The 14,678-nt window shown below is 46.1% G+C and overlaps 1 protein-coding gene across 2 annotated transcripts in view; it reads right to left on the minus strand.

Moving 5' to 3' along the window:
* The window catches only part of LOC126183499 (DNA damage-regulated autophagy modulator protein 2-like), a 238,448-nt gene that overhangs the window by 184,957 nt on the left and 38,813 nt on the right, over positions 1-14,678 (minus strand). Inside the window, exon 1 of one of the 2 annotated variants that reach the window (XM_049925538.1) lies at positions 8,483-8,541. The exons of the other annotated variant lie outside the window; for it this stretch is intronic. The gene's annotated coding sequence lies outside the window, so the exon portion shown is untranslated. Of the gene's footprint in view, positions 1-8,482; positions 8,542-14,678 lie in introns of those variants that run through there. 2 annotated transcript variants of the gene reach the window in all.

Raw genomic sequence — 14,678 nt, forward strand, 5'->3', positions numbered from 1 at the left:
CCCTAGAACTTAGAACTACTTAAACCTAACTAACCTAAGGACATCACACACACCCATGCCCGAGGCAGGATTCGAACTTGCGACCGTAGCAGTCGCGCGGCTCTGGACTGAGCGCCTAGAACCGCTAGACTACTAGTATCTAACATAGGCCTTAATTTGAGGAAGAAATTTCTGAGAATGTACGTTTGGGGTAGTATGGTAGTGAAACATGGATTGTGGGAAAACCGGAACAGAAGAGAATCTAAGCGTTTGAGATGTGGCGCTCCAGAAGAATGTTGAAAATTAGGTGGACTGATAAGGTAAGGAATGAAGAGGTTCTCCGCAGAATCGGCGAGGCAACGAATATAGGAAAACATTGACAAGAAGAAGGGACAGAATGATAGGACATCTCTTATGACATCGGAGAATAAGTTCCATGGTACTTGAGGCAGCGGTAGAGGGTGAAACTGTAGAGGACGACAGAGACTGGAATGTATCCAGCAAATTATTGAGGACATAGGTTGCAGTTGCTACTCTGAGATGAAAAGGTTGGCACAGAAGAGGAATTCACGGCGGGCCGCATCAAACCTGTCCGAAGACTGATTTACTAAAAAAAAAAATAAATGATCAAGTGGATAAGCTTTCGCTGACGATGCTGTTGTCCATAGCCATGTTGCAACGTCAGAAGACTGTAGCGAACTGCAGAAAACCTGCGGAGGATCAATACATGTACAGGGATTGACAGTGGATCATGAATTTCAATAAATATAACATACTGCCCGTAAATACATTACGCGAAGGGTGAAAAATGATTGGAAACAGTAGCTACCGTAAAATACCTGGAACAACCTAAAGCGAAATGACTACACAAAACGACTTGTAGCAAAAGCAGATGCCAGGCTGAGATTCGGTGGAAGAGGCTAAGGAAATGTAATTCATACTCGACAGAAGTGGTGTACAAAACACTTGTTCGACCGATTCATCAGTCTGAGACACTTACAAGGTTGCGTTAATAGAAGAGATAAAAAGAGATTCAACGAAGAGTCTCACGTTTCGTCACGGGGTCGTTTACTTTGGGCGAGAACGTTACGGAGATAATCAGCAACTCCAGTGGCAGTCGCTACAAGATAGACGTACTGTATTACGGAGCAGGTTACTGATTAAATGCCGTCAGCGTACGTTCCAAGAACATATTACTCTCTTATACATATACACTCCTGGAAATGGAAAAAAGAACACATTGACACCGGTGTGTCAGACCCACCATACTTGCTCCGGACACTGCGAGAGGGCTGTACAAGCAATGATCACACGCACGGCACAGCGGACACACCAGGAACCGCGGTGTTGGCCGTCGAATGGCGCTAGCTGCGCAGCATTTGTGCACCGCCGCCGTCAGTGTCAGCCAGTTTGCCGTGGCATACGGAGCTCCATCGCAGTCTTTAACACTGGTAGCATGCCGCGACAGCGTGGACGTGAACCGTATGTGCAGTTGACGGACTTTGAGCGAGGGCGTATAGTGGGCATGCGGGAGGCCGGGTGGACGTACCGCCGAATTGCTCAACACGTGGGGCGTGAGGTCTCCACAGTATATCGATGTTGTCGCCAGTGGTCGGCGGAAGGTGCACGTGCCCGTCGACCTGGGACCGGACCGCAGCGACGCACGGATGCACGCCAAGACCGTAGGATCCTACGCAGTGCCGTAGGGGACCGCACCGCCACTTCCCAGCAAATTAGGGACACTGTTGCTCCTGGGGTATCGGCGAGTACCATTCGCAACCGTCTCCATGAAGCTGGGCTACGGTCCCGCACACCGTTAGGCCGTCTTCCGCTCACGCCCCAACATCGTGCAGCCCGCCTCCAGTGGTGTCGCGACAGGCGTGAATGGAGGGACGAATGGAGACGTGTCGTCTTCAGCGATGAGAGTCGCTTCTGCCTTGGTGCCAATGATGGTCGTATGTGTGTTTGGCGCCGTGCAGGTGAGCGCCACAATCAGGACTGCATACGACCGAGGCACACAGGGCCAACACCCGGCATCATGGTGTGGGGAGCGATCTCCTACACTGGCCGTACACCACTGGTGATCGTCGAGGGGACACTGAATAGTGCACGGTACATCCAAACCGTCATCGAACCCATCGTTCTACCATTCCTAGACCGGCAAGGGAACTTGCTGTTCCAACAGGACAATGCACGTCCGCATGTATCCCGTGCCACCCAACGTGCTCTAGAAGGTGTAAGTCAACTACCCTGGCCAGCAAGATCTCCGGATCTGTCCCCCATTGAGCATGTTTGGGACTGGATGAAGCGTCGTCTCACGCGGTCTGCACGTCCAGCACGAACGCTGGTCCAACTGAGGCGCCAGGTGGAAATGGCATGGCAAGCCGTTCCACAGGACTACATCCAGCATCTCTACGATCGTCTCCATGGGAGAATAGCAGCCTGCATTGCTGCGAAAGGTGGATATACACCGTACTAGTGCCGACATTGTGCATGCTCTGTTGCCTGTGTCTATGTGCCTGTGGTTCTGTCAGTGTGATCATGTGATGTATCTGACCTCAGGAATGTGTCAATAAAGTTTCCCCTTCCTGGGACAATGAATTCACGGTGTTCTTATTTCAATTTCCAGGAGTGTATGTAGGGAAATGACTACGACCAGAAAATCGGAGATATTAGAGCTCATACGGAAGTTTACCGACAGTCTTTATTCCCATGCACCATTCGCGAATGGAGCAGAAGTACCCTCCGCCACACACCGTAAGGTGGCTTGCGGAGTATAGATGTAGATATGGATGTAAAGGACAGGTACTCTAAAGTGTCTCCATTTAGTTTTGTTTCACCTCTCCCCTATCCTAAGATCGCTTCCCTTTTATGTGACTTCTAATAAGGAACAATACGCGGTCACATAAGGATAGATCCGTTGCGTGTGGTGGTAGAAAAATCGTTCCCATCTTTTCGGCCGGAAACTGCCAGGTATTCTGTGTTGCATGGCTGGGAGTGTTGTTGTGGTACAAATGGCTCTGAGCACTATGGGACTCAACTGCTGAGGTCATTAGTCCCCTAGAACTTAGAACTAGTTAAACCTAACTAACCTAAGGACATCACACACATCCATGCCCGAGGCAGGATTCGAACCTGCGACCGTAGCGGTCTCGCGGTTGCAGACTGCAGCGCCAGAACCGCGCGGCCACTTCGGCCGGCGGTGTTGTTGTGGATGACCCAGTTGTCTGCTTTCCGGAAGGCAGGCAATTCTTTCTGCAGTACCACGCCAACCGTTGTAGCACTTGCAGTTGATAATGCTTGATAACTCACGTACCTTGCGGAACAAAAACTGCTGGGGTATCCCCTTCATGTCGAATAAACAAACCTACGTTGTTTTTCATATTTGCACCTACCTGCTTTCATAACTTTATACCTGGTGAATAAAGCAATCTTCTATTGGCTCGATTGTTTCTTAATGTCTGAATCATGCTTGTCCAGCTCAAGCTGTTCATTTCGGTGCAGGAAACATAACTTGCGTACGAGTGTTTTAGAGACAGTTCCAGCGTTTAAGGGAAAAAGGACAACTCGCACTGCACTGCAGCGACCGAGTACAATGAACTGCACTCAGTTCCAACTTGTAAGGAGCAGTACTTGCTCACATCTATGAGGAGCAATCATCTGATGCTTGCATAGAAGCTGAACGGCGCCACTATGACGAACTGCTGTGAATGTAGCAACTTGTGCCAGCTGAGTAGATCTACATCTACATCTACAATACATACTCCGCAATCCACCATACGGTGCGTGGCGGAGGGTACCTCGTACCACAAGTAACATCTTCTCTCCCTGTTCCACACCGAAACAGAACGAGGGAAAAATGACTGCCTACAGGCCTCTGTACGAGCCCTAATCTCTCTTATCTTATCTTTGTGGTCTTTCCGCGAAATGTAAGTTGGCGGCAGTAAAATTGTACTGCAGTCAGCCTCAAATGCTGGTTCTCTAAATTTCCTCAGTAGTGATTCACGAAAAGAACGCCTCCTTTCCTCTAGAGACTCCCACCCGAGTTCCTGAAGCATTTCCGTAACACTCGCGTGATGATCAAACCTACCAGTAACAAATCTAGCAGCCCGCCTCTGAATTGCTTCTATGTCCTCCCTCAATCCGACCTGATAGGGATCCAAAACGCTCGAGCAGTACTCAAGAATAGGTCGTATTAGTGTTTTATAAGCGGTCTCCTTTACAGATGAACCACATCTTCCCAAAATTCTACCAATGAACCGAAGATGACTATCCGCTTTCCCCACAACTGCCATTACATGCTTGTCCCACTTCATATCGCTCTGCAATGTTACGCCCAAATACTTAATCTACGTGACTGTGTCAAGCGCTACACTACTAATGGAGTATTCAAACAGTACAGGATTCTTTTTCCTATTCATCTGCATTAATTACATTTGTCTATATTTAGAGTTAGCTGCCAATCTTTACACCAATCACAAATCATGTCCAAGTCATCTTGTATCCTCCTACAGTCACTCAACGACGACACCTTCCGTACACCACAGCATCATCAGCAAACAGCCGCACATTGCTATCCACCCTATCCAAAAGATCATTTATGTAGATAGAAAACAACAGCGGACCTACCACACTTCCCTGGGGCACTCCAGGCGATACCCTCACCTCCGATGAACACTCACCATCGAGGACAACGTACTGGGTTCTATTACTTAAGAAGTCTTCGAGCCACTCACATACTTGGGAACCAATCCCATATGCTCATATCTTAGTTAGGAGTCTGCAGTGGGGCACCGAGTCAAACGCTTTCCGGAAGTCAAGGAATATGGCATCCGTCTGGTACCCTTCATCCATGGTTCGCAAGATATCATGTGAAAAAAGGGCGAGTTGCGTTTCGCAGGAGCGATGCTTTCTAAAGCCGTGCAGATGCACAAATAAATAAACAATGTGTCCACTTGCATGTTTATCAGAGTCATCAGACAAAGGATAAATTTGAAATTTTCTCATGTTCGCTTACACCCCTGCAGTTGGAAATGGTTCAAATGGCTCTGAGCACTATGGGACTTAACATCTGAGGTCATCAGTCCCCTAGACTTAGAACTACTTAAACGTAACTAACCTAAGGACATCACACACATCCATGCCCGAGGCAGGATTCGAACCTGCGACCGTAGCAGCAGCGCGGTTCTCGACTGAAGCGCCTGGAACCGCTCGGCCACACCGGCCGGCCTCTGCAGTCGTTTCTGGACTAGAATGAACTAGCTCAGATTGATTCATTTTCTCTTCTCCGTTATTCTTGAAAGTTTAGACACCACATTAATGTGACCACCTGTCAAAAACCGAAATAACCTTCTTTTGCAATATGGACCGCTGCGAGACGTGCTGGAAGAGTGCTATTGAGGTTGTGGAAGACACCGGCAGGGACGTGGAGCCATGTCGACTCCAGTGCCGTGGCCAGCTGCGCTAGGATCCATGGGGCATACCAGCCCGATTGAGGTGGTCCCACAGATTCTCGATAGGGTTTAGTCTGCGGAGTTTGGTGGCCAGGGGAGTACGATAAACTCATCATGGTACTCTTCGAACCACGAACGTACACTGTGAGGTGTATGACAAATTGCATCGTTCTGCTGATAGATGCCATCGTGGTGAGGAAAAACAGTATGAATGAAGAGGTGTGAATCGTCCCCAAGGATAGATACATACTTGTATTAACCCATTGTACCTTCCATTACGACCGGATCACCCAGAGAATGCCACGAAAATATTCCACAGATCATAACGCTTCCTCCTCCGGCCTGGACCCTTACGACGATCGTTGCAGGGTGTTTGCTTTCAGACGTTTCACGCCTTATGCGCCTACGGCCTTTTGTCCGATGGAGCATAAAATGTGATTCGCCTGAAAAGGCCACCTGTAGCCACTCAGCAAACGTCCAGTTGCGGCATTGGCGTGCAAATTCCAGCGTTCATCGTCGAGAAACGCTGCTGCGAAGACCCATACGCAGCAACTTTCACTGGACGGTAGCTGAAGAGACACAGTCGGTAGTCGCTTGGTCCGTCTGGGCGGTCTGTTGCTCATCAGCTGCACGTCTATTCGCCCGTACAAATATCCGCAGCCGTCGTTCACCACCGTCATCAATGGCCCATGTTGCACCACAGTTGTCTCGGCGCCGGATATGGATAGCGTGATTTTGCCGTGTATGGTATACATTAACCAGTTCTCGAACAGTTTACAAACTAAGCCGTTTCGGAAATTCCAATGATCGTAACCTTTTGGACATCACCTAAATCGCTCCGTTTCCACATTACGGCAATGATTGCGCTGTTTTCTGCGACCCCTCCAACATGCTTTACATACCCTTCACTGCTACTGCTGTTACCTGCCATCTGTGGGTGGTTATTGCACGTTTACGTAGAACATACGTGGTGGTCACATTAATGTGACTGGACCGTGTATGGCTATCACATAAACGAAACTTCCTGGCAGATTAAAACTGCCTGGGGGATGTGGCTAAGCCATGTTTCCGCAGTATCCTTTCTTTCAGGAGTGCTAGTTCTGCAGGGTTCGCAGGAGAGCTTCCGTAAAGTTTGGAAGGTAGGAGACGAGGTACTGGCAGAAGTAAGGCTGTGAGGACGGGGCGTGAGTCGTGCTTGGGTAGCTCAGTTGGTAGAGCACTTGCCCGCGAAAGGCAAAGGTCCCGAGTTCGAGTCTCGGTCCGGCACACAGTTTTAATCTGCCAGGAAGTTTCATTTATGTGATAGCCATACAGCGCACACTCCGCTGCAGAGTGAAAATCTCATTCTGGAAATATCACATAAACGGCCTCAAATCGTCAGTATGACCATAAATGGTTCATTCGGCTACACCTTATCGTCACAGTTGCACATTAGGGAGGATAAAAAATAACGACACTTAACTTATTGCGCGTATACACCTTTATATTTTTAAATGATTTATATGTGTACTGGATGCGAAATTTAGTACACATCTCTGCTATCTCTGGTAGCGATAAAGGCTGTAACCAGGTTGGGCATCGAGTCGAACTGAGCTTGAATGACAGATACAGATACGTCATTCCATGCTGCTTCAACTCTATGCCAGAGTTCGTCAATCATTGTAGCTGGCGGAGGGTGGAGTGCCAGTCACTCAGCAATTCATGGCCAAATGGTTTAAATGGGTGAGAGATTTCGAGAAAGTGCTGGCTAGGGCAACAGTCCAACACACCCTGTGTCGCTGTAGCTTAAGTCAGACCGGGTAGCATACGGTCTTGCATTATCTTGTTGGAAGCTAAAGGACCTCGAAGACAGGGCACAGCTAGTTGCCTGAAAACGTGAAAAATGTTGCTCCTTCTGTCCAAATTACTACCTATGCGAGCCAGAGGTGATCGTGTTGTGTACTCAATGGCAACCGATACCATCACGCCAGGTGATGGAGCCTTATGACTACGACGAATGCAATCTGGTAACTCCCATTCTCCTCAAGGGAAGCCGAAACATTGGTAGACAAGCTGACGCATTGTGCTGCTCCAGCACTGTCCGTGTGGATAGTTGTGTTACTGAAAACAAACCCATTTCCTGACTCAAGGTACGTGACGCGACTATACGAGCCCTCATGGCCAAACGAACAGCACGTCTGCCTTCTCGGGTTCTAGGCTTAAGGGGCCGCCGAGATCCTGCGTGGAGTTTAGTATGGTGCTTCTGAATCTATCGATACCAAATTCGCGTGACAGTCGTGGCATCCCGACCAACGAGAGTAGCGATATCGCGGAACGATAAACCGCATTCTCGATAGGCCACGATGCAGCCACTACCGAATTCCCAGACGTTCCCTTAAACATTCCTCTTCTGAGACGAGACATAACACGATCTTCTCACCAACAAACCAACATTAATGCTATTTCTGATTGGGAAACCTACAGTGTAATCTTTCTTATATTCACAATGTAGATGACGTACTTACTTTGTGCGGCTGTGGGGAAATGCTAAGCATTCGCATATCCAAGTATGTAGTACACTTCATGCTAATTTGACGTGTGTTACATGCTGTCTTCATGTTGACGTAATTTTAATGTCCAGAAGTGTAGTTGACTTCTAACAGATGAAGCTAATAAATCAAGGAAGGGTCTCATAATTGATGTACTTCTTTATTTCATTTGAAAAAGACGTTAGCGCGAGAAAAAATTTAAAAATCGGTTTTCTTATTAGGAAATATTTGAAGACAACTGAAATTGGTCAAAACCGAAACAGCTACACATAAAAATATTGCGAGTGCAACTGTAATAGCAGCGATTTTATCGAATGGAGGACCGACTAGTTTTACGGCTGTTACGCAACCTATTGTGAGAGCGTGTTCTGTTTCTTTGTGTGGTGCAACATCATTACATCACGCGGCAGAAAACTCGTCCGATGAGGAGCAGGTGCGTTACAGTTACCGAATCGCTACAGATTATTTCATCTCAGGGGCCACAGAAAAACAAAATAGAAAAGGAAAAATGCGAATACAGACCGGCGATACTATGTCACCTGTGTGCGCTGCTTCATAGCTGCGGAGCATGCAGCTTGGGTTTCCCGCGCGGAACTCTCGCGGACTGCGCGCTGCCGCGTCTTATCACGCCCCGCCGTCTTATCACGCATTTCGCATCCATCAGCAGTTCGACAGACACTATGTTCTGATGGATTTTCTACCTGATTCGCTATAAACGGGGAACATGAGTTGCAAGTCTATCAATGTTCGTCCAGTGTACAGCGTGGAGAAAAAAAGTTAATAATAAATTCAGAGCATGGTAGTGTCCGTCGAATCGAGCAAAAGTTCCCAGATAAATGTAGATGAGAAATGTACCATTGTGGAGCTACGGCAACAGCCAGTCAGCGACGAGTGCACGGTAGTGTGTGCATCTAAAGGACTTATTTACTAATTAAATTAAATGAAGATATTGGGTTCATCTTGAAGAGTAAATAACAGGCAAACTTTAAATTGCTATCTATGACTGGTTACATTAGACCTGGATTTTTTGTGATATTTACTGGATGAAGCTTGACAATCATATTAACTACTCGAAAACCACCGTGATGCCATTGATTTGTCAAGACAGTAAGCTGTACTGCAGAAACGGAACTTCAGTCAGATAGGCGACATGTGGTACTGTAGGGTGTAGTGTCATTAATAATAAAATCTAAAGGTCACATGTTGTAATTTTTGCTGATGTAAAGAGAGCAGGAATGATCTTTTATTCTGACAAGTACAATGGGTAGTCATACAGTTTTAATTATCATCTCGAAAAACTAAAGCTACATAACTTTTTTTTGTAGTTCAGTTACACAAATAATTATGTGCGTACTGTACATCTGAACATAAGAAAGAGGTAACATTGAATGAGTCAGACGATGATTCATATTAATAAATAGCAGGGTGATTCAGCTACCCCACCCGGATAGACGCGCGCGTTAGAACGCCGCTTCTGGGATTCGGGGAGGCGCCCAGGCGTCTGGTAGATCAGGAGAACCGGCAGCATGGATGTGGTTTTTAGGCAGTTTGCCACATATGACTTGGTGAACAGCGGGCTGGTACCCTTGTCGCGCTTCAGTTACGCAATTCCCAAAACATTTAGAAAACGTAAATTCCTTCCGGAGGAAAGGGGTGGCGACGGATAGGGCAATCAGCTGCCCTCTACCACTAACGTTGCCAAATCCAATAATTAACATGCCTAATCCGTGAAGACACGGGATAAAGACTAGGCAAAAGAAGAAAGAAGCTGGTTCTTTCAGCTAAGTTGTTCACCTCAGTTATAGTATAGCAGGGTGATTCAGCTAAGCTGGAACCGGTTTAGATGTCGTAATACTGCTTCGACTTCGTTACAGTTTGAGAAAATTGTCACTGCCCAACAGCATTATTAATGGCAGAAATAATTGTGTCAACTTCACACTTTTTCAAATGCAACAGCTATACAAATTTCTGCTGTTACTGTCGTAGATCTGAAAAAGACCAGTTCAACTTCATTTTACTCGCCAAAACCCGATCAACAGTTTCGAAGAAGTTAAAATATTTAGAATTTACGTTTTATCTGTTTTGAACAGCAAGCAGATGACTGTGTTATGCAGTGTTTGTGATTTCGTACACGAATATGAAAATATGTCACGTTTGATAAGGAGGAAACAGTGTGTTGCACCATCGCCCTACCAGTATAAAAGGGGCATAGACGAAGTGTAGCTTCTTATTTTGTCTGTGTAGTTCACATGTACACCGAGTGCTGGTTACAGTGGAAAAAGTCTTTCATAAACCAACGGAAATTAAATTCTGTACTTGTTTAAGGAGGATGGAGAAGGGGCGCAAAAGAACAACTGGATTGTACGCACAAAGGTATCCTGAGAAACGGTGTCGAACAAGAATGACAATTTAGAAAATGTACAAAAAAAGTTGGTACTGGAAAGCTACGTAGAGAATAAGGACCAGTCGTGCAAAGAGAAGGAAGAACGAAACAGACGCTCTGGCTGCTGTTACGTATAATCCACATGTTATCTCCGGAGAAGTAGCGCATCCTTCTAGAATAAGACACTTCAGTAGTTCGCATTTTGCACGTAAACAGTTTCCACCCACATCATGTGCCACCTCGTAAGGTTGTAAGTAGGCTGTTTAGGTTTTCTTATTGGCAATGTTACGTAGCGCTCTATATGAAAATCACTGGCTGTGCTGTGTGCAGTCTGTGACTAGTTTGCATTGTTGTCTGCCATTGTAGTGTTGGGCAGCGGCAGCTGGATGTGAACAGCACGTAGCGTTGCGCAGTTGGAGGTGAGCCGCCAGCAGTGGTGGATGTGGGGAGAGAGATGGCGGAGTTTTGAAATTTCCAATACTGGATGTCATGAACTGCTATGTATATTATGATTTTTCAACACTATTAAGGTAAATACATTGTTTGTTCTCTATTAAAATCTTTCATTTGCTAACTATGCTTATCAGTAGTTAGTGCCTTCCGTAGTTTGAATCTTTTATTTAGCTGGCAGTAGTGGCGCTCGCTGTATTGCAGTAGTTCAAGTAACGAAGATTTTTGGTGAGGTAAGTGATTTGTGAAAGGTACAGGTTAATGTTAGTCAGGGCCATTTCTTTGTAGGGATTTCTGAAAGTCAGATTCCGTTGCGCTAAAAATATTGTGTGTCAGTTTAAGCACAGTCGTGTATAAATTTTTCTAAGGGGACGTTTCAAGGTATCTTGTCATAATTGGATCTTTCACGTATTTTCGAACTAGATTTTTTAAGTGTTATGAAGATGAAAATATTAGAATATTTTCTAGTGCAGTAGCTTATAGAGCTACCAGACTGTAACTGGGGGTTGTTCTCAAGGCCAGCCAGAGCATGAGCAGAGCCGTATTGTGCTTTTAGCTGCTCGATGATGCGAGGAGCGGATCGCTAGTTGAGGTGGTGTCCTGCACTTTGACATACGGGATACAGAGGGTGGTAAAAACAGTCCGAAAAGCTTGTAAGGGTGTTGCAGGGTAGGTTGTGCTGAGAAATAATTGTAAACAAAAAAATTGATACGTTACGTCATTTCCGAATTAATTAGCAGTGACGTTGGACAATCAGGCCGTTCCACGCGCAAATTCAAGAGGCCCACCAGATACAAAAATGGTTCAAATGGCTCTGAGCACTATGGGACTCAACATCTTAGGTCATAAGTCCCCTAGAACTTAGAACTACTTAAACCTAACTAACCTAAGGACATCACACACACCCATGCCCGAGGCAGGATTCGAACCTGCGACCGTAGCAGTCCCGCGGTTCCGGACTGCAGCGCCAGAACCGCTAGACCAGCGCGGCCGGCCGCCCACCAGATACAATTAGTATCAGTTGTTCTCATAGCGTAGCTGATAGCGCACTAAACAACTTAGCCTTTGGCTTGGGTTCGATCCTTGCTACTGTCCCATGACTATTCTTGTATCGGTCTTTTGTTACGTTTCGAAAAGCAAACGAAGAACACGTTTAGCAATACCGCCTCTGGCGGATCGCTTGAGCCTGCGAACTCAATCGCCGTGTTGGCTAACTTCAATGAATTTGTTTCTTAACAGTTAATTCTCAGCTCAGCATACCTGCGACTCTTACAAGCTTGTTTTTGACCACTCTATGTATATCGGAGATGATCCTGAGAAGGAGCACCAAATAGTCATAGCTTTAATTACAACTGGCCACAACTGTGATATTGCTACAATGCAGCAAATTTTGAATTTCACTCAGAAAATGGCAGAGACAGTCACTGAGAATATACGACGAGCTACGAAATATATCCACATCCATAATCCGTAAGTCACCGTATGCTGCAAGGCGGAGCGTACATTATACCAGTACTAGTCACTTAGTTTCCTGTTCCACTCGCAAATAGAGCGAGGGAAAAACGACTATCAATATGCCTCCGTACGAACCCTAATTTCTCTATCTTGTCCTCTATCTTGTCTACGCGGATCTCATGTAAAATGTGTGTTGGTGACACTAGAATCGTTCTGCAGTGAGCTGCAAAAGTCAGTTCTCTAAATTTTTTCAATAGTGTTTCGCGAAAAGAATGTGGTCTTCCCATTTGAGTTCACGAAGTATTCCTGTAACCCTCGCGTGTCCATCGAACCTATCGGTAACAAATCTAGCAGCCCGCCACTGAACTGCTTCGATGACTTTCTTTAATCTGACTTGGTGGGGATGCTAAACACTCAAGCAGTACTCAAGAATGGGTTGCACTAGCGTTCTATACGTGGTCTCCTTTATAGGTGAGCGACACTTTCCTAAAATTCTCCCAGTTAATCGACGTCGCTCACTCGCCTTTCCTGCTACCGTCCTTACGTGCTCGTTCCATTTCGTATCGGTTTGCAAAGTTACCTCCAGATAGTCAATCGATCTGAGGGTGTCAAGTAGCATATCACTAATACTGTATTCGAACACCAAGTGATTGTTTTTTCTGCTCATCTGCATTAACTTCCGTTTTCCTACGTTTGGAGCAAGCTGCTTTTCATCACACCAAATAGAAATTATGTCTAAGTCATCTTGTATCCTCCTACAGTCAATCAAGGACAATACTCTCCCTTACATTAGAACGTCATCAGCAAACAGTTGCAGATTGTTGCTCATCCTATCCGTGAGATCACTCCTGACGATACTCTTGACGTTAATGAACTCTCGCCGAGGACAACGAACCGGGTTCTGCTACTTGAGAAGTCTTCCTGCCTCTTACCTGTCTGGGAACCTATTCGATATGCTGGGACCAATGTTCAGTGTCTGTGGTACGACACTGTGTCAAATGATTTCCGGAAATCTAGAAATGTGGTACCTGCCTGTTGTGCTTCGTCCATGGTTCGCAGGATATCGTGTGAAAAATGAGCTAGCTGAGTTTCGCACGAAGGATGCTTTCTACATCCGTGCCGATTTATGACCAGAAACTTTTCTGTCTCGATGATATTTATTGTATTCAAAATTAGATCATGCTGAAGAATTATGCAGCAAACCGATGTTGAGACATTGGTCTGTAATTTTGTGTGTCCGTTCTTCTTCTTATTTACAGGAGTCACCTCAGCTTTTTTTTTCCAGACACTTCGATCTTTGCGCTGAGTGAGACACTGACGATAAATGCAATTGAGTGAGGAATCAATGTGGAAGAGTACTCTCTGTAAAACCGAATTGGGATTCCATCCCTACGCAGTGAATTATTTGTTTTCAACTCTTTCAATGGCTTCTCTAAGGCAAGGCTGCCTATTACTATGTCCTCCATACGAGAATCTGTGAGATGATCAAATGACGCTATGTCTGTATGCTCCTCCTGGCTGAATGATTTTGATCTTGAAATTTTCCTTTTTCTGCCTTTTATTACCACACCAAACTGGTCGACGAGTGGCTGGATAGAAGCATTCGACCAGCTCGGTGACTTTACGTAGGACCAGAACTTTTTCGTGTTCTCGACATGATCTTTCCTTAAGGTATGATGGTGCAAATTCTTGTATGCATCGCGCATCGTTCTTTTTATAGATGCACGAATTTCTACTAACTTTGCCTGCCGACATTTCCAGTCGAGAGTGCAACAATCCTTTGCTTCCTCAGCAGTTTCCGAATTTTATTATTAATCGACGGTGGGCCTTCTCTTTTTTTTCCTTTACTGGACTTCGATCCCCCCCCCCCCCCCCAGAGGGGGGCGGGCTGGGAGCAGCGTAATATGCCGCTCTGCAGCCTACAGAAAAGTTAAAAACAGAATTAGGAGATATCATGAAAATAAAAACAGGCAGTAAAACGGTGGCTGATTAAAACTGGAACAAGGAGAAAAATTGCGAAGAGACTATAAAAACAAAGGGTCGGTGATGCTGTTTAAAACACATAGTAAATAGACAGGCACAATTAAAAAACACGGCGACAGTCAGGTTTCTGTTCGCAACAGTTTAAAAGAACACCTAGAGACAGTATGGTGTCTGTTCGCAACACTTACAGGGGACACGCAACACTGAACACGCACTTAAAACAGCACTATAGAGGAGACGCAGTGGCAGACGGGGGAGGACCCGGACCGATGAGGGGAAAAAAAGGTGGGGAGCCGATGGGGGGGAGACGACACAGGAAAGGGGGTGGGAGGGGGCAGGGCGTACGCGAGAAGGAGTTGGGAAGGCAGTGGTGAGAAACGACCCGGGGGGCGTGGGCCTTCTCTGTCCTTAATGCACTTAAGCGGCAATTCAACACGTACTTCTCCA

Source organism: Schistocerca cancellata, chromosome 4, assembly GCF_023864275.1.
Source record: "Schistocerca cancellata isolate TAMUIC-IGC-003103 chromosome 4, iqSchCanc2.1, whole genome shotgun sequence".
Classification (NCBI taxonomy): domain Eukaryota; kingdom Metazoa; phylum Arthropoda; class Insecta; order Orthoptera; family Acrididae; genus Schistocerca; species Schistocerca cancellata.